We start from the raw sequence: 25,070 nt of genomic DNA, 5'->3' as shown, positions 1-25,070 counted from the left end.
CTAGAGCCTGTTTGGTTATGGGTGGGCTTCAAGTTCTCGATCCTGTTTTTCTCTGCTTCATTCAGAAACTAGACACCTATAACCATGCTCAAAATAGTCGTGTAAAATACGAATTCCCTGATTTTCCCTCCCCCTCTGCCTTCCTTCTTTCCCTCCCTCCACCCACAAAGGCACTGTGAACTCCACAGGCCGAGGCCTTGCCGCTGAGCTTTAGTGGACAGGTAGCCGCACGGTATGAGTTTCCTGTGGTTGCTGTAACAAATCACCACAAACCTATAGAGGCTTCAGATAATATACATTTATTGTCTTAACACTTCTGATTGCCAGAAATCCAAAATGAGTCTTAAGGCTCAATCAAGGTGTCAGCTGTGCAGATTCCTTCTGGATGCTCCAGGGGAGAATCTGTTCCTTGCTTTTTCCAGTTTTTAGAGACTGGCTTCCCTTGGCCCTAAGCAGTTTTAAATCCCTTTGCAAAAAGAGTTAAATTCCGTAGCTGCATCACTGCAATCTCTGCTTCTGTGGTCACTCTACCGTAGTCAACCCCCCTTCTATCTCCCTCTTAAAAAGGACACTTATGATTACATTTAAGGCCCACCCAGATTGTCCAGAATAAGTATCCCATCTTAAGATCCTTAACTTAATCACACCTGTAAGGTCCCTTTTGCCACAGAAAGTAACATTCACAGATTCCAGGGATTAGGTCATGGATATCGTGGGCCATTACTCAGCCTAGCACGTATAGAAAGGGCAAGGTGCTTCAGACAACAAATCTTCAATCCAAATTCTAAATTCTCTATTTTAAACTTTAAGAAACTTTCTAACAAACGATCCATGTAGTTCTCCAATACTGAATGAGGAATACTCTTATCAAGTAAGATATCAAACAGTCCCTGCCCACCAAAAACAAAAATCCCAACAATCTTCATATTTCCAGAGTTCATTATTGTCTTTAGACTTTCCTAATAAAGGCACTTACTATTAGGCTTTAGTCTAACAAAAATATTAGCTGTAAAAGTTCTTAACAAGAGATTCCTCATACTAAAGAAATTAAATGAAGCATTCACCTCCCCTCCAATTTCAATAGTGCATTAAAGGTTTATGATCACTCAAGTTCAGTTCCTATCAAACCGTTACTAATCACAAGTAGGTAGAGGCCAAATTAGTGACTTTTTCTCAAAATCTAAGATATTTCATGCAAACTCACCCATGACACTCACTATCTGCATTAAGAATATCTGTTCAGTAAAAAACCCCAGGAATTTAGTATAAAATTAACAATTTTAGAAGAGTTAGAGTATACTTACTTGACCAAGGAAATAAGACACACTATTCTTTCTTGAAAGGGATTTAAGACTATTAAGGTTTATTACCAGGCACAAATAATATCACTGGCATAATTTTCCAGCCATTTAAAGAACAGGTATTATCAATACTATTTACTGTTCCAGAAAAAGCTTCCAAATCCTCCTCAGAGAACTAGCTTAACATCGATGAAATCCTAACAAAGAGAGACTAGAGAAAATGTAGATTAACTGACCTATCATGTGAATACAGGTAAAAACTCTAAATAAAAAAATGTTACCATATAGAATCCAGCACATTAGAAGAATAAACCAAAGTGACCAAGTGGGATTCAACCAGATATTGCAAGAACAGCTTTATATTTTAGGAAGTCAATATAATTCCTCATATTAATAGATGAAAATAATATTAGTATCTTCATAAGATCTAGAATATTTGATAAAACTCAAAAAGTCCACTACTAATAAAAACCCTTAACAAAGTAGAAATTTATTGGTACTCACACAATACAGAAACTGGCGACCTTAAAACCAAAACCCTAAAAATCTCATCATGCTTCATGATAAAACAAAAGCATTTCCACTAATGTTTTTGTCAGGAGTAAGGTAAAAATGCCCACTATCATCACTCCTTTTAGCATTGTTCTGGAAGTAGCATCTGATGACATCAGAAAGAGAAATAAGGAGCATATGATCATTATTAACTGAACATGATTTCATACTTAAGCCAAAGGAATCAGTTGAAAAATTGCTATTATAAGAGATTTCAAAGAGGGGCGCCTGGGTGGCTCAGTCATTAAGCGTCTGCCTTCGGCTCAGGTCATGATCCCAGGGTCCTGGGATCGAGCCCCACGTCGGACTCTCTGCTCAGCGGGGAGCCTGCTTCTCCCTCTCCCACTCCCCCTGCTTGTGTTCCCCCTCTTGCTGTGTTTCTCTCTGTCAAATAAATAAATAAATAAAGAGATTTCAAAGAGTAAATGGTTCTGTTAACAAATATGTTATATAAAAAATAAATTTCTTTTCAAATAACCAGTTAGAACGTATAATGGAAGAAGGGGCAAAGCAATTAAATGGGGGAAATGACAATCTTCAACAAATGGTCCTGGAACAACTGTATAAACCTTGGGAGAAAAGAACCTCTATGCATTTCTCACACTGTATCAAAAAATTAATTTGATATGTATGATAGACTCAAATGTAAAGTGAACATATGAAGTTTTCAGAAAACAGGAAAATACCTTTGAGACCCTGAGAGAGAAGATTTCTTCTTAGAGAGGACACAAAATATATGAAGTACAAAAGAAAAAACTGGACTATCAAAACTAAAATCCTCTGCTCATCAGAAGAGGTTGTTAAGAAAATTAAATGGTAAGCCACAGGCTGGGAGAAAACACTCGCAACTTATTATGTCTGTCAAAGGACTTGCATCCTGAATATATAAATAACTCCAACCAAGTAATGAAAAAGTTATAAGCAACCCAATAAAAACTGGGCATAATACTTGACCTTCATAAACACTTCATAAAAGATATTTTTTTGGCCAAAAAGTTCATTAAAAACGGCTCAACATTAGAGGAAAATTCAAATTAAAGTCACAACGATATCCTACTTCATGCCCACTAGAATAGCTAAAATTAAAAAGTCAACATTGGATGTAGGCAAGGGTGATGAACTATCAGAACTCTTATGCCTTGCTGATGGGAGTATAAAAATGGTACAATTATTTTGAAAAATGGTGATTTCTCAAAAAGCTAAACATATACATACCCTATGACCCAAAGTTCTACTCCTATGCTTTACCCAAGTGATGTATGTCTACAAAAAGACTTGTACAAGAACGTTCATAGTTTTGGGGCGCCTGGGTGGCTCAGCCTTTAAGCATCTGCCTTTGGCTCAGGTCATGATCCCAGGGTCCTGGGATCGAGCCCCACACTGGGCTCCCTGCTCCGTGGGAAGCCTGCTTCTTCCTCTCCCACTCCTCCTGCTGTGTTCCCTCTCTCGGTCAAATAAATAAATAAAATCTAAAAAAAAAAAAAAAGAATGTTCACAGTTTTATTCACAGTAGCCAAAAACTGGAAACAACCAAATGTCTAACAATTAAAAAAAAAAAATATATATATATATATATAATGGAAAAAAAGACTGAATTTACAACAGCACTCACAAAGGGTACATAAGACTGACACAAACTGTCTAAGATACACATGAAGACAATTTAATAATGTACTAACTTTATAAAGAGTGATTCAAATAAATGAAGATAGATCCTGTTGTGGGGAAAGAAGATCATATATTGGTAAAGGCACAAAATCCTGTTAATAAAAAAAGACTATTATTTTTTAATATATAAGAATTTATTTACAATAAAAAAAACACCACTGACTCAAAAGACAAGGGACCTGATTTAGGAGTCATCGGATCTATCTCCTAGAATTTTCTTTACCCTTAAATTTGTGAAGATAGTTTCTGATGTTGAAAACTGGCTTTAACTTTTTCTTTAAAGGCAGTTTGGTTTACATACAATAAAATAACCCTTTTAATGAATTTTGATAAATGTATAGAATCATGTAACCACCACCACAATCAAGATATATAACATTTCCATCCCCCCCAAAAGGTTCCTCTTATCCCTTTGCAGTCAATCTTCCCCCATGACCCCATCCCCTGGCAGCCGCTGATCCAACTTCAGTTCCTACGACCTTTTCCAGAACGTTATATAAATGGACCATATTGTATGTAACCTTTTGTACCTGGTTTCTTTTACTTAGCTATGGCTTTTGAGATACATCGATATTGTTACATGTACCAGGAGTGCATATTATCTTTTTTTAATGTTGGATGGTATTCAGCTGCCTGCAAATAGCACAATTTATTTATCTATTCACATTTATTTGGGTTGTTTCCATTTAAAAGATGTTAAGGATGAAGAAGCTATAAACATTCACATAGAAGTCTTTGTGTGTGTGTGTGTGTATAAACATATATATATTTTTCCTACTTCTCTTGGGTAAGTACCTAGGAATGGGATTGCTAAACTGCATGGTAAATTTGTGTTTAAATATATTTTCCAATTGGCTGTACCCTTCTGCATTTCCACTAACATGTACGCGACTTGTAGCTGCTTTCTTTCTGGTACTGTCAGTCTAGTAGATGAGTAGTAGTATTTCACTGTGGTTGTAATTTGCATTTTCCTAATAGCAAATCATGTCAAGCATATTTTCATGTGGTTGTCTGCCATCTATGTCTTTGGTGTTCAAATCTTTTGCCCGTTTATAAAAGTTGGGTTTTTGTTTTTTCAGTTCTTTACATTTTCTGGAACAAAATCCTTTACCAGAAAATATTTTCCCCCAGTCTGTGGCTTATCTTTTCATTTTCATTTTTTTTTTTTTTTAAGATTTTATTTATAAGACAGAGACACAGCGAGAGAGGGAACACAAGCAGGGGGAGGGTCAGAGGGAGAAGCATGCTTCCCGCCGAGCAGGGAGCCTGATGCGGGGCTCGATCCCAGGACCCTGAGATTATGACCTGAGCTGAAGGCAGTCGCTTAACCAACTGAGCTACCGAGGTGCCCCTCTTTTCATTTTCTTTACACGTTTTTTGAAGAGGAGCAGCTTTTAATTTTGACAGAGTCCCATTCATCATTTTTTTGTTTCATACTTTTAGAATTCCAATATATCTTTGACAAATATTAAGTGACAAAGAAACTACTGTTTTGAATATTTATAAACAAAACCTTATTAATCAGTCATTATTAAAAAGAGAAGGTGGAAGGAAGTCCAGGTGAAATATAACATTATAGTAATTGTCACCCTAAAGTCTCAGGAGGTCTTCCTCCACTTTAAAGGATACAATCAAGCTCTATATGAGCAACATTCAAAGTCGGAAAGTTTTATTTTTGAGGCACTGTTTTATTTTTAAAATGTAACAACATAATATTTTCCAATTATTCAAGCTGCACTGAATAAGGAGAATACAAAATTATCATAAAGACTGAACTAAGGAAAGTAATACTGTTTTAAAGATACAGTAGCTGGAAACCACTTAAAGATGGCCTAACATTTTGCCTTGTCTGAATAATAAAATTTATTTATATGATTTGCCAAACATGTCAGATATCAAAGCACAGACTTAAAATCACAAAGGCTCGAATTACTTTATCTCCTTGGGTCTCGGCTTGTTTGGAAAGCCAAGGTTAACATGAATAAAACAGCATATGGAAGATGACTAATAGAGTAAGTATGCGTAACATAAAAATTCATCTTTTTAAGCATCTTTTTAGAAGATCCTACCTTTCTATGCAGTATACATTCTGCCACCAGTCAGGGCAAAATTACTAACAGCAGCACAAAGGTAAAGCCCTTGCCACAGTTAAAACTAACAAAAATTCTCTAGAACAAATGAGGAAGTGAGAGACTTAAAAGACAAAGCACTAGCCAACCAGGTAAACGAGTGAGAGATGAAGCCAGAAGAAGTAAAAAGGGCCAGAAATAGAACCTGATGTACCAGGAATTTAGATTTTTTTCCTCAGAGCAGTGGAGACCCACCGGGAGTTCTGAAGACTGATACTATGATTCAGAGGCAGGCAGAACGGCTGGAAGGCTAGGGGGCCACGTGGACTTGAGTGTGGACCAGGGAGAAGGTGAGGATGGATTCAAGAGATACTCAACCAATTTGGGGACAGGTTAGATGTGAGAGGTAAAGGGGAAAGTTCAAGCCAAATCACCCAACTCTCTGGCTAGAATGGACATGATGGGTAAGGAAAAGAGGAGGAATGAGCAGCCTTTTGTTGGGCGGGGGGAAGGGTAGGTAGTGAGAAGGGTTCATGCAGGGAAATAATGGAAATCAATACTGATCTTTTAATAGAGCAAAATAATTTAAAACAAGAATCTAAGCATAGCCTAAGTGTTTTTTTTCACCCAGGCCTCAGTGGTTTTGTTACCATATTATGACTTGATTTTTTTTTTTTTTTAAGATTTTATTTGAGAGAGAGAGAGAGTGAGAGAGATGGAGAGCGTACATGAGTAGGGGGGAGGGGCAGGGAGAAAGAGAAGCAGACTCCCTGCCCAGCAAGGAGCCCGATGTGGGGCTCGATCCCGGGACCCTGAGATCATGACCTGAGCTGAAGGCAGATGCTTAACTGACTGAGCCACCCAGGCATCCTTTTATGACTTGATTTCAATAATGTTGAGAAATAAGTAACAGGGCGGAACCCGAAAGGTAAAAAACTGATAAACTACTATTTACAGCTATTTTAACACTTGTCTTTGAACCCCTAAACATGCTTTTGAAATAAGATTATGTAGTTTACGAAAACAGTAAATAATTAATAATTATAAACAATATACACTTTGCTTCTGTACTGCTATGGTAACTCTGGAAGGATACATAACAGATAGTAATCATTTGAATTTTGAACCATGCAAATATGTTACTTATAATTAAATACATTAAGTGTTATTTACTGAATTTACCAGCTCCAAAACTGGATAAAGAAATAATACTCAGAGCCTGGATGCTTAACAGATCTAATATAAAAGTATAATTTGGGTAACTTATATCTGCTTTAGGTTCTACTGTGTATGAGCTATAAATTAGGTATAGATATATATGGTTACAGTTTCTCTTGATAGATTTATGAACTTCATATTGTCTATGAAAGCCTTGCTATTTTAAAAAATGTAACCAGAAAAAAGAATTGAATTAATCATGTCTGAATGATCCAGCTTAAAAATCATTCAAGTAAATAAGACTTATATCAAACCTAGACATTAGAGGGATGCCTGGGTGGTACGGTCAGTTAGGCGACCGACTCTTGGTTTTGGCTCAGGTTGTGATCTTGGGGTTGTGGGACTGGGCCAGTGTTGGGTTCCGCGCTCAGCGTGGAGTCTGCTTGAGTTTCTCTCTCCCCACTCTGCCCTCTTCCTGTGCTCTCTCTAAAATAAAATAAGTCAATCTTAAAAAAAAAACACCCTAGATATTAGAAGAAAAAACCCTAGATATTAGAAGAAATATTGACAAAAACTTTCACAGTAAATAGTCATGAAATATTTTTAAGGAATCTAAGTTCACATGAAGACATGTTAAATTCTGCTTTTTAACGCATGTTTCATTAGTAAGCTAGCTCTCTCTGTGTAAAGTGGCTTCTCTGATCTTTTGGCTTATTTTTGGATTTCCTTCCTGTTTCTTTTTCCTATGCCCATCTTCTGAGTCAATATATAATTACTGAGAGTCAGGTACCATGCTAGGCATCAGGGGGCAGTAGCGGATGGGCACAGAGATAAGCAAGTCAGGATCCCTGACTTCAAGGATCTCACAATCAAGTACTGAGACATGGTGGGAAGAGGTTAAGTTGTAACACACAAGTTTGCTTTCTGCATCCCTTTCCACTCAAGTCATACTTGTTTTTCAGTGTTGTTTTGTTGACTTCATGGCTGTAATTCTTATGGCTACTTAATATGTCATTCTGTAGATGTATAGCAGTTTACTTACCAAGTCCTGTAATAGAAGATGTTATAGCCGGTTAGAATTCTTCAGTGTAACAATGAATGACCATCTATTTCTACACTTAAAATGCTTTTCATGAGGTAGACTCTAAGAAACAGAAATGAATGAATGGATTGTTTAAAGGTTTATTAGGCATAATGTCCAATTCCTTTTCAAAAGGACTGTAAAATTGTTCACAATATTCCTATTAGCGATTAGTATTCTTTAAAAAAACCTGCTATTTATATATTAGGAAAAAGATCTGTTATTTCTCTTCCATCTTTGATTACATGAAGAGTGTGAATATTTTTTCCATGTAGTTATTTTGTGAATTGTTAATTCATATCCTGTACTAATCTGGCAACAGTATCGTATTACATTTTATGTAATTTCATGTCCCCATTGGCTAGGCTTTCTTTCCTCTAGCTTCCCCAGGCCACCATAGCAGGTTTCCTCTGGTGGTGGGTAGATCTACTTCCCATTATAGATCTGGAGACTCCATGTTCACTGGCATTTTAACAGACAACGCTTCACTTCAAGGTTCTTGGGCAAGCAACAGGATGACAGGTTGGATTCTTCTCCAAATATCCAAACAAGGAGAGTTTACCTTGGGTCACTAACACTTTCACTGGAAATCCTAGTCCTCCTCAGGCTGAGGGTTTAAAAAGAAACTTTTTTTGAAAGCAGATTTCCAAAATTAGCATGGGAACCAATGTTGTTGCAACATTTGTAGGGGCTGGGTGTGTGGGCAGAACACCCAGTTAGCTCTTAATGCATACATGCATAATATCATGTCCTACCATCTCTTCTCCTCTGTTCCTACTGACTCAGCTGAAAGTCTCTTCAGCAATCTATGGGGAAGGAGAGATTCCACTTGCAGCTTTTCCTCATGGGTATGCTGGACTGGGGCTTCCTCCACCCCGGTTCATCCATCAATGCCATCTGTCTTCTGCCTTCTAAAACCTGGGAAGGGGGCGCCTGGGTGGCTCAGTCATTAAGCGTCTGCCTTCGGCTCAGGTCATGATCCCAAGGTCCTGAGATTGAGCCCCACATCGGGCTCCCTGCTCGGCAGGAAGCCTGCTTCTCCTTCTCCCACTCCCCCTGCTTGTGTTCCCTCTCTTGCTACGTTTCTCTCTGTCAAATGAATAAATAAAATCTTTAAAATCTGGGAAACCTTTGCTTTGCTGATGGTCATCCATCTGTTCCCATTCTCAGTGCTGTCATGAATTTACAAATTTCTGTCTGTAAACTTTATTTTCCTCTGTCATCTCACTGGGAGTCAGGGACACAGAGGAGTCAGTCTATTGGCTTTCACTACAAACTTGAGTTAAAATTCTTTGTTGGCTTACTTGAAATCCCCAAATACTTCAAATTCAGAAACTATGAAAATCTCAAAGACATCTAATTAAAATCAGCCTCAATTTTATCTTTTAAGATTATTTATTTATTTGTTTGGAAGAGAGCAAGCAAGAGAGCACGAGTGGGGCCGGGGCGGGGGGCGGGTGCAGAATGAGAGGGACAAGCAGACTCCTCGCTGAGCAGGGACCGTGATATGGGGACTCGATCCCAAAACTCTGGGGTCATGACCTGAGCCAAAGGCAGATGCTTATCTGACTGAGCCACCCAGGGGCCCCAAATTAGCCTCAGTTTTAAAGAATACAATTATCCAGTACCAATTTTAAGAATAAATAAGTTTCCTGAAATGAGTGACCAAGTAATCATAAATAAAGAAAAAAGTTAAGATTAGGCAATATCTGTCACAGAAAAGGAGGAGGAGTGAGGCACAAGTGGGAGAAAAGAGAAAGGAGAGCCAGTAGTCTTCACTGCTGCTATAGAGAAGAATTGAAGTGATTTTTTAAAAAAATGTGTTCTTTATAGCACCGAGACAGGTTAGCTAAAACTAAGAATTTACCAAGGGCCATACTGATCAGTCGTGCTCTGCAAATTAAGTACTGAAACTATTTTTATAAGCCAAGAATTTATTTTTTTTTAAGATTTTATTTATTTGAAAGCATGCACAAACAGGGGGAGGGGCAGAGGGAGAGGGAGAAGCAGACTCCAGGCTGAGCAGGGAGCCCGACACGGGGCTGGATCCTCCAAGTCCCAGGATCATGACCTGAGCTGAAGCGGGATGCTTAACCGCCTGAGCCACTCAGGTGCCCCATAAACTAGGGATTTCAAGCTAAAGATGAACTCTACAGCAATAAAGAGAAGTTCCCTTTTTACCAATTAACCTCTACTAACAGCTCTTTTAACAGCATGAGAACCTAGGCTAGTTACCGATCTCTGTGCCTAAGGCAAAGAACAGCAATGCTAAAGGAGAAGACAGGAACATTAAAATGCCTGAAAGTATGAAAAAGAACCTTTTCACTTTCTTAAATAAGACAGAAAACGACATCTTTTATTTTCCTCATGCAGTGGCAGCACGCTTGCTGGTTTTCATGCAACACGATTTCTGTAAGGAGGTCTGTGGCCAATCAGCTTGCTCAGTCACGGGAGGACAAACACGAGGCTGCCTGCTAATGCTAGAGCCGGGTCTTCCGGCAACGCCTCCCGTAGGTGCTATTCTCAGGCTGGATCTACAGAGGTGCCCCCAACACCATCATGTGCGGCAGTGAAAGCTTCTGGAACATCGCAATGGTATGATCGAGAGGTTTTTTGCTTTTTGTGTTTTTTGGGGGGCTAGGTCTTTCTTGTACATGTAAACTCTTTTGGAAGAGCTAGAGTTAAAGGATGAGCAGGAGTTTGGTTTTGAGCCACAAAGTTTCCCCCGCACAGATGCGCCTGCCCTATTCCATGACATGTTCTTTTCTGAGAAACACATTCAGTGGTTGAGTGTTAAGTCCTGTGGTTGAAAGAAGTGACCGGCTCGCCACTATCCACCATCCTTCTTCCTCCATGTGACTCTCCCAACAGCGGAGGCCAGAGAAGGGAAGGTTGTCTCTGTTCCTGGTCACCAGGGAAATGACTTGGCGACCTAGTCAAAGGCAGGGCAAGGTAGCCCCCTGCCACAGAGATGTGGCTGTCCTCTGTCATATAGACGGAGAACTCCTTGGCCTCTCTGCCTGTGAAACGGAACATGCCAGTCCGGTCAGTGATGTGCTGCTAATGTGGAAGGAGCCATCCTTCATGAGGCCGGAGATCAGTAGAGTCCGCACACTCACTTCCTGCCTCCGTTGTTTTCCCAGATCGGGGCTGGTCAGGATGGGGCTGGTCAAGATGGTCGAGGCAATCTGGGCCCCACTGATCAGGGAGGGTTGGAATACATGGGACGGATCAAGATCTTTAACCGTGACTCCAAGCTTCTGGCTGCCTCAGCATCTTGGCCGACCACAGTGACGGCTCCCACGTGCTCCCAATACAGGCCCCTGTTCTTGGCAACAGGATTAGCCGAGACCAATATGAATGCCCTGTTCAATGAAGTGGCGTACAGCCCGGGTGTCCTTGTTGCCATCACCGCGGGCAAAGCACTGGGAGGCCACGTCAAAGAATGCCAAGAAATGCCGTTCTTCTTCACCACTATTGCGATTTCCTTCCGCTGCTCAGGGCGAGGGTCCACTCCGGCGGGACTGTGGGCACAGGCACAGGCATGCAGGAGAAGAACACTTTGCTGTGGCATTTTCAAAGTGTCCTCCAGAGTGCCTGTGAAGTCAAAGCCGCACATCTTGGGGTTATTGTATCAATTAACCTTTGGCTGCATGCCTGCATCCCTGATTTCCCAGGATGGCTCCCCAGAAAGACATTTGGCTGAACTTAAAAAATCTTTGCAGAAAACTGGCTCCATTCCTCAAGGCCCCAGTTCCAGAAATGGTCTTCAGGGTGACATACCTGCTACTTTTCAGCACTTGGTTGTTCTTACCTGGGGCTAGTTCTGCAGCTGCATTACAAAATTCAGCAAGTCTCAGGCAGGTATTCTTTGTCCAAATTTTTTGCAGCAGTCTGGGCCTCTGCCTTCCGGATGCTGGGGAGCACATAAGGCTTTCCATTACCTCCCGGTAGGCACCAACTCCCAGATTCATCTTTTTGCTGTTGGTGTCTCTCTGGAAGGCTTCTGGGACTCCCCGGATAGGATGTTGGGGGGCCCATTTCCACATGGGTCCACCAGGAGCTGGCTCTGGCAGAGGCCGCAGAGCAAGGCCTGGGTGGAAGGTGGCAATGAACCGGGACAGCGTGCCTGGCCCGGGGGTGCAGTAGGGCCATGGTGGGCAGAGAGAAGGCAGTGGGGAGCTGCAGGGCGGAGCGGAGGGCCAGCAGCCAATTCTTTTTAAATAATAACAGGGACTCATTCAAAACACAGAAAGAAAGAAAATAGAAACTGGTAACCTCTGAAATTCTGACTTGCTATTATGCATGGCACCAGGCATCCACATAGTCGCATTACGCTTTTGGTATGTACTCTATGATGCTTACTGTATAAGTATGGCACAGCAAAAAGACAGGAAATACCACTGCTTTTAATTAAAAACTCTAACAATGAATATAAGAAATAGACGATCTGAACTTATGTTTAATAACAACTTGAGTATTTGTCAACTAAATTCTCCATTGCAAATCTCTTTACCACAGGCTCATTTCCGAAGGCTATCCTAAATGCTGTGGAGTACTCTTAATGTTATCTTAGTGTTGATCAACCGCCTACATAAACATATGCATGTGTGCGTATGCATACACGTGCATACACACACATGCATGGGATGTGTACTCCTTCAATTTTTCATTATTATAAAAAGTAACATGTACTCATCATACAAAACTTTGAGAGTAAAGAGACAAGGGGAAAAGTCACCTGTGTGGCCCTATTACCCAATGTTAATATTTTTGAATTTTTATCTTCTTCTAGGACTATCTTATCTTTTAAAAAAGATTTTATTTATTTGAGAGACAGAGAGAGTGAGCACAGGAGCGGGGGAGGAGCAGAGGGAGAAGCAGACTCCCCACCGAGGAGGGAGACCCAGGCAGGGCTTAATCCTTGGACTCTGGGATCATGACCTGAGCCCAAGGCAGACGCTTAATCGCTTAACCGACTGAGCCACTCAGGCGCCCCACCAGGACTATCTTATACAGAGCATTCAAACCAATCATATGGTTCAAGAAGCTGGGAGAAAAATCCCAAGGAAAGCAGGAAAAAGAAAAAAAGGGAAATTGAGAAAAAATACCTGGAGATAAGATAATAACATTGGAGGAAAATAAATATTTTCACTTATTGAGTATTTAAGTTGGACACTTTTTCAACTACTTGAGTATCTTGAGAAACTCTTAAAGGACATTAAAACTATAACCCACATTTTACAGCTCAGCCACAGAGAGCTTTTAGAAGGTGCCCAAAGTCACACTGTTGGAGTGAAGCCAGGATTTTTAAAAATCCAAATCCTGTTTACCATCTAAACTTTACTACCATTATGGAAGAAACTGATAAGAATGACCTTTCTACAGGGTTTGGGCCCCAGACAGTTTTTGTTTGTTTTTTAAAGATTTTATTTATTCATTTGAGAGAGAGAGAGTTTGAGTGGGGAGTGGTAGAGGGAGAAAGAATCTGAAGCAGACTCTGCACTGAGCACAGAGCTGGAAGCTCAACTGACTGAGCGCCCAGAGCCTCAACCCAGGTGCCCCGGGCCCCAGACAGTTTTAAAGGCAATTTCTCTTAAACATAAAAAGAGAATTCTCAAGGGCTGCACAGAAAAACTACCCAAATCATTTCATTTGGGTAATAAAAGCCAGTGGTACCAAAATAGCAGTAATCATACCAAAAAAAGGGCCACATTATAATTTTATTAAAGAACATTTCGTAAAATACAAATACCTGATTTTTACCTCTTAGTAATGAATAATCCATTACAGTTAAATGTGTTTTATCCCAGAAATACTAACAGCTTAATAATAAGAATGCTAGAATATGATCTAATCACATGAATAAGCCAAATGAGAAAACCCATATAATCAACAGAAGAGAAAAGAAAAAGGCATTAGGTAAAATTCAATATTCCTTCCTGATAAAACATTTTTGAGGTAACTAGCAAAGGCTGCATGTTGTTTAGTGTATACATACACTTTAATGAAATGCTTTACAAATCTGAGAGTCATTTTTCTTCAGGAGCCACACTAACCTTAAATTTCTCTGTATTTTAAGAGAGTATGCATGCCACTAAAGCAAGCCCACTTCATGATGAAGGAATGCAAATTGGAGAGAACTTGGTGGCAGGAGGTAGAAAAAAGCTCAGAATCTTCTTTTCTGTGTTTTACTATTTTTGTCTATAGCTGCCAATGAACTAACAGAAAAATTTTGCCCGTAACTTTGGGCTTATCTAGAACCCACTTACCCAGAGATTTCACAACACTGGTTAACAACAAGAGAACAGGACACAAATTACCATCAGTGAAGGGAGAAGCTGCTGTTCAAAGAAACTCCCTCCCTTTTCTCTTGGCTACATTAAAATTACATGGGTAAGCTGCCATTGTGAGTCACGTGAGTCAAGGTAAGTTAAACTGAACTGTGGCCCGCTTACTACTGTTTATTCTCTTTGGTGTGAAAAGGCAAGAGTATATTGGAAAAGTGCAAAATCCTAAGTTTAAGTTGTATGAAAGATAATGTGAAGTGCAAAATCCTAAGTTTAAGTTGTATGAAAGATAATGTGAAGTGACCTTTCACAACCGGGGGAAAGAAAGACTTGGGAAATTCCTTGAAAATCATGAAAACATCCTATAGCACCTAGATTTGCCTTCCCAAGATTGAGTACTGATAAATCTTAATTTGAGATTTGATCGTATCTGAAAGTTAAAAATAACGGTAATTTGTGGAGTCATAAAAATAACGTTTCAGTTCATGACCAGATTAATGGATTACATGAAAAACATACAGGTATGTATAAAAGAACTTGCACATTAAAAGAAAAACAACCCGAAGGGAAGATTCTCTGACAGGTATTTTAGCAGGAATATGAATCAGAATCATTGGGGGAGCTTTTTAAAAATGCATTTACCCATGGGGTGGCCTAGGGGGCTCAGTCGGTTAAGCATCTGCTCACATCATGATCCCGGGGTCCTGGGATTGAGTCCCGCATCGAGCTTCCTGCTCCATGGGGAGCCTGCTGCTCCCTCTGCCTCTGTCTCTCATGAATAAATAAAATCTTTGGGGAAAAATGCATTTACCCAGGGGGCACCTGGGTAGCTCAGTCAGTTGGGCGCCAGACTCTTGATTTTGGCTCAGGTCATGATCTCAGGGTTGTGAGATCGAGCCCAGCACTGGGTTCCACACTGGGTGTGGAGCCTGCTTGGGATTCTCTCTCTCCCTCTGTGCACTGCCCCCACTCTCTAAAAAAAAAAAAAAAAAAAAAAAAAGTACTTATCCAGGATCCATGCATGAAGATCCTGATTCAATGGGATAGGATGGGGGCAGTGTATATTTACATATTGCAAAAGGCTGACTAGATAATTCTAATTTGCATCCTGGTTAAAAACCATCACTCTGTATATCTATAAAGTTGAACTATATAAAACTGCCAACATTAGATTTCTTCTTTTACTTACAAAACAGCAATTTCATCTGATTCATTTAATAGAAAGTGGCCAAGACTAAAAACAGCTAACATTTACTGAATATACTACTTTGTACCAGACACTAAGTTCTGTACACCTGTCGCTGCAAGTTTCCTAACACTAGCCAAGAAATGGGCAAAAATATACCTGGACTTTGTATGGGGAAATGAGGGGGAAAGAAAGGCAGTTGAGAAGAGGAGGAGCAGAGTCAGCAATGATACCACAGGGCAAATCATCATTATGTCTGGAATAAAGACCACTGGGGTTCTAGATGGATTGATGGAGGCAGGAACAGAGACTGGACGACATTAATTTCAAACAAGTCCCACATACAGCAACTGTCTATGTGGTCAAGGAGGGACAAGCCTCCTCGGTCATTTCCAACACGTCTAACAGCCAGAATACAGAGCAGAATGCATGTCCTATTACTGTAAGTGGGGTCGGGGGGTGGGCCAGTGAGCGAGAGTGGGTGGAAGGGGCTGATGAGGGATAGTCATGGCTCATCAGGAATGGTCGGGAATCATAGGCTGGGTAGCAGGCCCATGCACAAGGAAGCTTCCCATCTCTTTAAACGGCATCACCAAAAGTCAACCATATATTAAAATGAAAACACTAAACATGTGCACCTAAATTCAAACTGGGGGTAGAAGCAAAGTTGTAGCATCTCATTATCATGTACGGCTCATAGGCTTCAGTATAGAGGACAATCTGATAATCAAAGAGCTAACATTTGGAAGGTCCAGGCCCCATAGAAAGTGAGATTTACCTAGGGACCTCATTCAATATAATATCCCCTTCGGTATACTAGCCTGTTTCTTCCAATTTTACAAGTGATAGGATTTAAAAAGTTATTTCCATTTTTACCTAGAAGTTTTACTGTAAGATGTTAAGTCAAGTAAATACAATGTAACTAAAGAACTGAGAAGGAAGTCTTAAAATAGTCAATTCTCTCATCCTTCATAAGAAGAAATAAGGGCTAGAGAAGAGTTAAGTCACTTGCAAGAAATTCCACAGAAAGCTGTGGTAGAGTTAAAACTGGAACTGACCCAGGATGGCATGGTCCAGCAGAATCCACGTATCTGCGTCCGTGTAGTTAGAGTAGACGGGAAATCACTGCGTACTCACACATGACTTTTGAAGCCAGTACCCCTTATTCTCATTCTTTTGCTCTATCCCAAAACCCAGGGTTCAGTTCGAGGGACGGGCTGAGCATGTTTATTTTAGCAGTAACTGGTACCCACTTATGGGCTTCCACAGTCACCAATCCATCCTACCGGAGGACTGAGTTCAACTCACCTCCTGAAGGACTAGTCTCATATGATCTAGTAGTTTCATGTTATGCCAGGTGTTGAAAAACATGGTCTTGGTTAGGCGGTGACAGGTGCTGCATGAAGACAAAGAAACTTCTAACAACGAAGTCACTTTAACAACAGAGCATTCCAGTTGCCAGAAGACTGGCCACTGCTCTTAAATCACCTTTTTCCTTTCTGGGTTCTTGCTGTCTCTTGCTGTCATCGAGAATCAGAAGGGCCTTACCGAGAATCATAACTAATCCCAAATTAGTGAACCTTGACTCTACAGGTTTGAAAGGAAGAAAAATAAGATATTAAAACCATTTACATGCCATTTTAGAAGATTTCATACTGAAAAACAGCAAGGATGAATACATGAAGCCTGTATTTAATTCCAGTAGACTAAATTCTTAAGTCTAAATATAGCTGTCACTCTCACAAATCCAAGAAGCAGAAGCAAGAAAATTGAGGTAGCTCTGAACTTTGGATTGCTACTAATATTTCACTTGACAGGATGCAACTATAATGTACAAAGCCTGGGAATGAATTAAAGTATCAGAAGAAGAGTATTGACCCTGCCACCCCCCCAAAACTACATTTTAACTAAAATACCAAAGAGACTGATACAAAGCCCCTCGTTGTTAATATTGCCTGCCTCTTTATGTAACTACAACCTATCACATTAAAAGGGAAATTAGTCTGACATGGCTCAGCTAAAATTCTTCAAAGACTCCGTAGTGCTCTTAGGTTAAAATCTAAATTCTGTAATATTGTCTCCCTATGTTATCTGTCCCCGATCATTTCCTTTTTTACACTTTCCCCCTTAAACCCTATATATCTTGATCCTAATCATTTTTCAGTTTCTACTAGTGAAATAAGTGTGGACATTTGGGGGAGTCTGAGTTAAATGGATAACAAAGTGGGTTCTACGCAGTTGAACAATGGTACCAAGGAAAGATAACAGACCCTGTAGGAACTGACATGACATAAGGACTTGAATAAAGAAACAGAAGGTATACCTGAAATGAGTTTACAATGATCACATTTTCTGAATGCTTTGTTGAGATCTACACACCATTTTTTTTTTAAAGATTTTTATTTATTTGACAGAGAGACACAGCGAGAGAGAGAACACAAGCAGGGTGAGTGGGAGAGGGAGAAGCAGGCTTCCCGCTGAGCAGGGAGCCTGATGTGGGGCTCGATCCCAGGACCCTGGGACCATGACCCGAGCCAAAGGCAGTCACTTAACGACTGAGCCACCCAGGCGCCCTACACACCATTTTTTAATAGGAATAATAAAGCAGGGGTTATTGTATGAAGAAAAGATTAAGGAATAAGAAAAGAAAAATATTAGCTATCGAAAGTTTACTGTGTTATTCTACAGAATTTTTAGAATTTTATTTGTAACAGCTTTATTGAGGTATAATATATAATAAACTGCATGTATTTGAAAGTCTGACCCACTGTAATCTCCCCTTCTATCGCCACCCTCCTTAATACATTGAATTAAATACACTGTTTCCTATATAGGTTAATTAGCATTTTCTAGGGTTTCTAGAATTATGCAATATGTATCCCTCAGGCTTCTTTCACTCCACATAATTTTGAGATACATCCCTGCTGTTGCCTGTATAAGCACAGCACTCCACTGTATGGATACACCACCACTCATTTACCTATCCGCCTGCTGATGGAAAAGTGGGCTGTTCACAGTTTTGGACCCCTGTCGACAAAGGTGCAAAAGGCAATGCAGTACAGAAAGGAGAGTCTTTTCAACAATGACACTGGAACAATTACGATATCCATATGTAAAAAAAAGGAAAGTACCATATAAAAGTTAACTCAAATTGGACCATTCTTAAATGTAAAACCTATCATTGCAAAATTTCTAGAAGAAAGCAAAGAATTAGGCATGTGGCCTTGGATTAGGTGACCTTGGGTTAAGTAATTTTTTTTTTTTTTTTTGAGAGAGATAGAGACAGGAGAGAAGGAACACAATCAGGGGGAGTGGGAGAGGAAGAAGCAGGCTTCCCGCTGAGCAGAAAGCTCGATGTGGGGCCCCAACCCAGGACCCCGGGATCATGACCTGAGCTGAAGGCAGACGCTTAATGACTGAGCCACCCAGGCACCACCCAGGCACCCCTAAGTAATGATTTCTTAGATAGAACACCAAAAGTAGAATCCACAAAAGAACAAACTGATAAATTGGACATCAAAATGAAAAACTGCTACTCTTCAAAAGACAGGTAAGTAAATGATTACACCATCATCCACTACATTCCTATGGTGTGCCTTTTATTCCTGGGATTTATTCATTCCAAAATGGTGACAAGTGGTAGCTACATTTGTGGTGAGCACAGCGTAATATACAGACTTGTTGAATCACTATGCTATACACCTGAAACTAATGTGATGTTGTGTGTCAGCTATATTCAAATAAAACCAATTTTAAAAAACGTATTTTCTCCCTTCAAAAAGTAAAAGACAGTTAAGAAAATGAAAGGAGTGGTGCCTGGCTGGCTCAGTTGGTAGAGCATGAGACTCTTGATGTTAGGGTCATGAGTTCAAACCCCACATGGGTGTGGAGCTTACTTTAAAAAAAAAAAAAATGATGCAGGTAGAAGAAAATGAAAGGATAGAAAGGCCCCAGTGGAGAAGCTGAGGTCAACACAAAATCTGAAATACTCACAAAAGATACAAAACTGTCTCAGCACTGCAGACAAATAAACAAGTGCATTGCTGTGGGCGATGGTGGATGGTGCCGCTGGTAAAATGCGTCTCCTGATTCCCTATAGGACACATTTCCCTCTGAATATGTACCCAACTGTTTCTGACAACCATGCAGTCATGGTTATGACTGGTGGAGAGCCACATACTCTTGGACTTTGTGTGTTTCACTGCTGTCTCTGTCCTCATTCAAAATGTGAAAGAAGAGTGAGCACCTGAGAAAAGACCCCTTTCTTGCTGGTTGGGACCCAAACTGATATCAGAGATGACCGCTCTCCTACTGAGAAGCTTTAAGAACAAACAGAAGCCTACCACTCCAGAGACTGCTTGAAGGCTATCACGTATGTGGAGTGCTTTGAACTCATACGGAAAGGCCTAAAGAATGTGTTTGATGACGCAATACCGGCTGCCCCCGCCAGCCGGAGACCGAAGAGGAGCCGCAGGCGTGTGCTGCTATGAACGTCTCTACAGAGCCCGTTCTGCACGGCTGGTGTCAGCATCGTACTAAAAGGGAGGTCTGACTCAAAAATTAAGACCTGTCCTTCCAATAACGACATATGCCCTGCATCTCCCCACACGCACTTGTGTGAGGCAGGGCCCATCGGTATGGCCCCCCATCTCCCCCGATACTGGTTAATTCGGAGTAGTTCTATATTGTCAGAAAAGTGATCAGTATTAGTTTTTGATCTTTTGTTTCCAAAAAAAAAAAAAAGTTTCTGTTGTTGTTTAAAAGCAAGGCATACTTGTGATGACTCTCTAGCAGGCTAATCTGGACTGCTGAAGCTGCTCCCTGGTTCCACTCCGGACAGCAGGCAGGGACATCTTAGTAGTATTCGTTCCTTTTCCATTTTGGGTGTGTGTGTTTGGTTTGTTTTTATTTAGTCTTTAAAAAAAGTCATTAGGCGGCACCTGGGTGGCTCAGTCGTTAAGTGTCTGCCTTCAGCTCAGGGAATAATCCCAGGGTCCTGGGATCAAGCCCCACATAGGGGTCCCTGCTCAGCGGGAAGCCTGCTTCTCCCTCTCCCACTCCCCCTGCTTGTGTTCCCTCTCTCGTTGTGTCTCTCTGTCAAATAAATAAACAAAATCTTTAAAAAATAAAAAAAGTCATTAACCAGTGGACAGCCCTTAAGGTATAGAGAACAAACTGATTCCACTTCCTAGATCTAGTTCAGAAAACATGTCATTACCCCCCGCCCCCACACCACCACTACGTGCTCTTAAGAAGGTGTGTATTAAAAGCCTCATGTAGTAACATACTCCTTTTTGAGAGCTGACTTTTCTGTCCACCGTTGAGTAGGTCCAGTATTTGATGAAACTCATAAAAGCAGATGGTACCTGACCTGCCCCTCCTCTTTTCCGGGATGCACTCTATATGTGACTGTGACTTCCAAGGAGATTTGTTTGCCATTTGCTGAGGTTTTTAAAAGCTAATTTCTAACTTCTACTGTTGGTAAATGAAGAAAAGTATTACATCTTTTGAGATATATCAAATGGATTGAGTTCATAATTTAAAAAAATTTTTTTTCCCTTTCAAAAAGAAAATGAGATGTGCCTGGCTAGCTCGGTCAGTAGAGCATGTGACTCTTGATCTTGGGGTTGTAAGCTCGAGCCTCATGTTGGGTGTAAAGATTACTTTAAAATAATATCTTAAAAAAAAAAGAAAATGAAAGGATAAGCTACAGACTGAGAGAAAATATTTAGAATTTAAAACTAAAAATACTGAGGAAAAGAAAAAGGCAAATTTTGGCTGACTGGCAGATTCTTTCTGATTACTTAATTATGGTAAAAAAAAAAAATGAATGAACTGTGTATAAGCTCCCAACAAAGGATTCAAACAGTAGAAATGAGGCTGGTAGAGACTCAGATAATTAAATTTAAATTGCTTCTTACTCTATAAATATACTTTTTAGCTATTTCTAAGATGACTAACTTAATGCATATTTGATACCATATTAAGTAAATCATGAAAAAAGTTCTTGATCCATACAACTGGATCAAAACATTTTCAATGAAAACAATGGCCTAACAGGGTAATGTGAAATGTGTACATAAGGGTAAAGAAAGCTGTTTAAACAGAACCTCTTCTGTGAAGCATGTCCAGCCTTCCGACTGCTCTCTGGGGCCTGAGTGGCTACTTCCTTGGTGGTTCCAGAGCATTCTGGACATAACTTCTATCAGTGCTTCACACCACATTAATTATTGGGGGCTTTTCAACAGCAAGGAGCTTATTTTTTCAGTTCTGAAAAAAAATCCCAGCATCTAGCATGGTATCTAGCAAATAACTAAAACATACATATACTTTTGAAAAACAAATCAAACTCTAGAAAATGACTGGAGAACAGGTAATCAGTATTGGTAAAATCCTGAGACATTCCCCCAACAAGAATAGGAACTCCAGTTAAGAATTGCTGATTGAGGGGTGCCTCGGTGGCTCAACTGGTTAAGCTTCTGGTTTTGGCTCGGGTCATGATCCCAGAGTCCTGGGATGGAGCCCCACACTGGGCTCCCTGCTCAGTGGGGTGTCTGCTTCTCCCTCTCCCTCTGTCCCTCCCTCCCTGCCTGGCTCATGCTTTCTCTCTCAGAAAAAAAAAAAAAAATTGCTGATTGAGGGGATGGGTAGAGAAAAGAGAGCCAGCAAAGGAGACAGACTGCTCCCACATCTGATAATGTGATGTTGTATTACTTGGAATTACAATGTATTATGCATTATGGACAAATTACACACTGCTCTCAGAAGCTAAGTTAGCTTTTCCAAGACTAATGTCCAAAAAAGGCCTCAGAAAAAAATTAAATGGAATAGTCAGAGATAATTCTAAGTTCAGCAGATACTTCGTGCAATTTTCTTAATGAATTAATATAACCATGTCAATGTTATATAACATCTGACTACAAAGCAATCCAATCTTCTGACAATGAGGTCATTTACTAAGATCACTACAGCAAGTGGCAAATCTCCACAAACATTTTTTCTTCTTACCTTACATACGTATCATAAGATATAGGAGTTTGGGGGACATTAGATGTGTTATGTTCTTATATCCAACCCAAGAGGTTTATGTAAGGTAAGTTTATAGTCACTGACCTATTTTTGCAAATGAACTCAGGACGTGAGTATCCCCATCACTTTTGAGAACCTAATAATGTCTATGGACCCTCAACACAGAAGCCTCTCCATGGTTCTATTTAAAAACTAATATAAATATAAAATTTATATCTAGAGTTATTGCTTTTGTTGAATTTGTATGTGAATTATTAGTAAGAACGGATACTTGAAAAAAGGCTATCATAATCATGGTTGTACAAAGAGAATTAACAACAAGGATATTTACTGTAACATTCGTAATTAAAAAATGAAGAATTAGGGCGCCTGGGTGGCTCAGTTGGTTAAGCGACTGCCTTCGGCTCAGGTCATGATCCTGGAGTCCCGGGATCGAGTCCCGCATCGGGCTCCTTGCTCAGCGAGGAGTCTGCTTCTCCCTCTGACCCTCTCCCCCTCATGCTCTCTCTCTCTCTCAAATAAATAAATAAAATCTTTAAAAAAAAAAAAAGAATTAAATTATGGATAGCCATAAAATGCGATTATAAAACAATCATTAAAAAGTGACACTGAGGGGCGCCTGGGTGGCTCAGTCGTTAAGTGTCTGCCTTCGGCTCAGGTCATGATCCCAGGGTCCTGGGATCGAGCCCCGCATCGGGCTCCCTGCTCCGCAGGAAGCCTGCTTCTCCCTCTCCCACTCCCCCTGCTTGTGTTCCCTCTCTCGCTGTGTCTCTCTCTGTCAAATAAATAAATAAAATCTTAAAAAAAAAAAAGTGACACTGAGTACTGAAGGACGCTGAAAAATTTCACAAAATATGTGAAAGCAGCTCACAAATAATGTGAAATATGAAAACACATTACATATTAGTACAAACAGGGAAAACATCAGACAGCAAAATAAAATCTCAGTAAGAGTAATCTAAACAGAGGCACATGAAAAATGTGTAATTTCCAGAGCCTTTTACTTCTCTGAATTCCAGTTTTCTTTCATGAATGTTTCTTTTGTAATCAGAACAGAAAAAAGCTTAGGAAAAAGGAAACAATATTTAAACAGTGTTTGCGGTTGGGTTTTAATATAATCAAACTGTCACTACTGGCGGCTGTGGGCAGTTACGAAAACACTGGTCACTACCCGGCAAAGCTGGAGGCGCACAATGTAAGTTTGTAGACGTTCAAATGAGTCTGTGTAGTCAGCCTCCAAGATGGCTCCCAACAGCCCCCGCCTTCTGGTATTCACACCCTTCTGCAGTATCTTCCTGTAAGGTACCAGGGTTGATCTGTATGACCGTTACAATAGAGCAGAAGTGAAGGCATGTCACTCCCAGGACTAGGTTATAAAAGACTTAAGGCTTCTGTCCTGGGCACTCGCTCTCATCACTCTCTCCCGGGGAAACCACGCTGTGAGTTGTCCCTCGGAGAAGCCCCTGTGGCAAGGCACTGAAGCCTCCTGTCAGCACCATGTGAGCGAGACAGAAAGCCAGACCTCTAGACCTCTCCACGTCTCAAATGACGGGAGTTCTGGCTGACACCTTGACTGCAGCTTCATGAGAGACTGAGTCAGAACCATACCGCTAAACTGCTTCTGATGCCTGACCCCCAGAAACTGTGAGATAATCATGTTGGTTGTTTAAAGCTGCTAAGATTGGGGTCATTTGTAACACAGCAATAGCTGACTACATGGTTGGCTTATACCTTTGGAGACTGCAGGCCTTCTAAGAACCCACCTTAATTTGAAAAAGCACCTAGGCTATAACTCATTTTGCTCTAAATTCAAGGTTCTCATTTCCTTCTGGTCTGACCCAAGCCAGAAAAAAACATTTGAATACCTTTTTCAAAATGTTCAGTTCCTTAGCACTGCCTTCTACTTCTCTCCCGCTCATATTTCATCTCCTCTTTCAGTTACTGTAAATCCAGGGTCGGCAAACCCGTTCTGCAAAGAGCCAGACAGTAAATAGCTTAGGCTTCTCTGTAGCAACTCTCACAACAGCCTGAAAGCAGCCAGAGACAATAGCTAAATAAATGGGCACAGCTGCATTCCAATAAAACTTTATTTCAATGACAGTTGGTAGGCTGATTTTAGCTCCAGAACTGTGGCTTGCCAACCTGCTATAAATGAAAACTAGTAAGATCAATGCTTCCAACTCATGCAGTAGGATCCCATTCTCTCTAGCTGACTCCAAACATCGCTCCAGAAAGCCCAGAAAACCAATGCATCAATCTGTCCCTCTCTACTGAATGTAAACATGTTATTTCTCCTTTCTTAAAAAACAAAATTAAAAACAAACAAAAAAACCCCCCAAATAAACACTCTCAACCCTCCTTCCATTTCTCCAACGCACTGTCTTAATTTTTCTCCCCTACTCCTCCCCAAGCTTACTCTTACCAGGCTTTTGTTAAGATCACCAATGATCTTGGGGCACCTGGGTGGCTCAGTCATTAAGCGTCTGCCTTCAGCTCAGGTCATGGTCCCAGGGTCCTGGGATCAAGCCCCACATTGGGCTCCCTGCTCGGCGGGAAGCCTGCTACTTCCTCTCCCACTCCCCCCTCCTTGTGTTCCCTCTCTCGCTATGTCTCTGTCAAATAAATAAATCTTTAAAAAAAAAAAAAAAGATCACCAATGATCTTCAGGTTGCGAAGCCCATCGTCAATTCTCAACCTTCATTATACTTCACTTAGCAGCAGCAGCTGACCCAGATA

At 40.5% G+C, this 25,070-nt stretch overlaps 1 protein-coding gene across 2 annotated transcripts in view; it reads right to left on the bottom strand.

Moving 5' to 3' along the window:
• The window catches only part of RALA (RAS like proto-oncogene A), a 74,766-nt gene that overhangs the window by 25,425 nt on the left and 24,271 nt on the right, over positions 1-25,070 (bottom strand). Inside the window, exon 2 of one of the 2 annotated variants that reach the window (XM_045864924.3) lies at positions 24,200-24,303. The exons of the other annotated variant lie outside the window; for it this stretch is intronic. The gene's annotated coding sequence lies outside the window, so the exon portion shown is untranslated. The remainder of the gene's footprint in view (positions 1-24,199; positions 24,304-25,070) is intronic. 2 annotated transcript variants of the gene reach the window in all.

This window comes from Mirounga angustirostris, unplaced genomic scaffold, assembly GCF_029215605.1.
Source record: "Mirounga angustirostris isolate CCGP_5_RB_7025 unplaced genomic scaffold, mMirAng1.0.hap1 SCAF_12, whole genome shotgun sequence".
Taxonomy (NCBI): domain Eukaryota; kingdom Metazoa; phylum Chordata; class Mammalia; order Carnivora; family Phocidae; genus Mirounga; species Mirounga angustirostris.
Note: the sequence above shows the minus strand (reverse complement) of the source record. Positions and strands in the feature narration are given on the sequence as shown.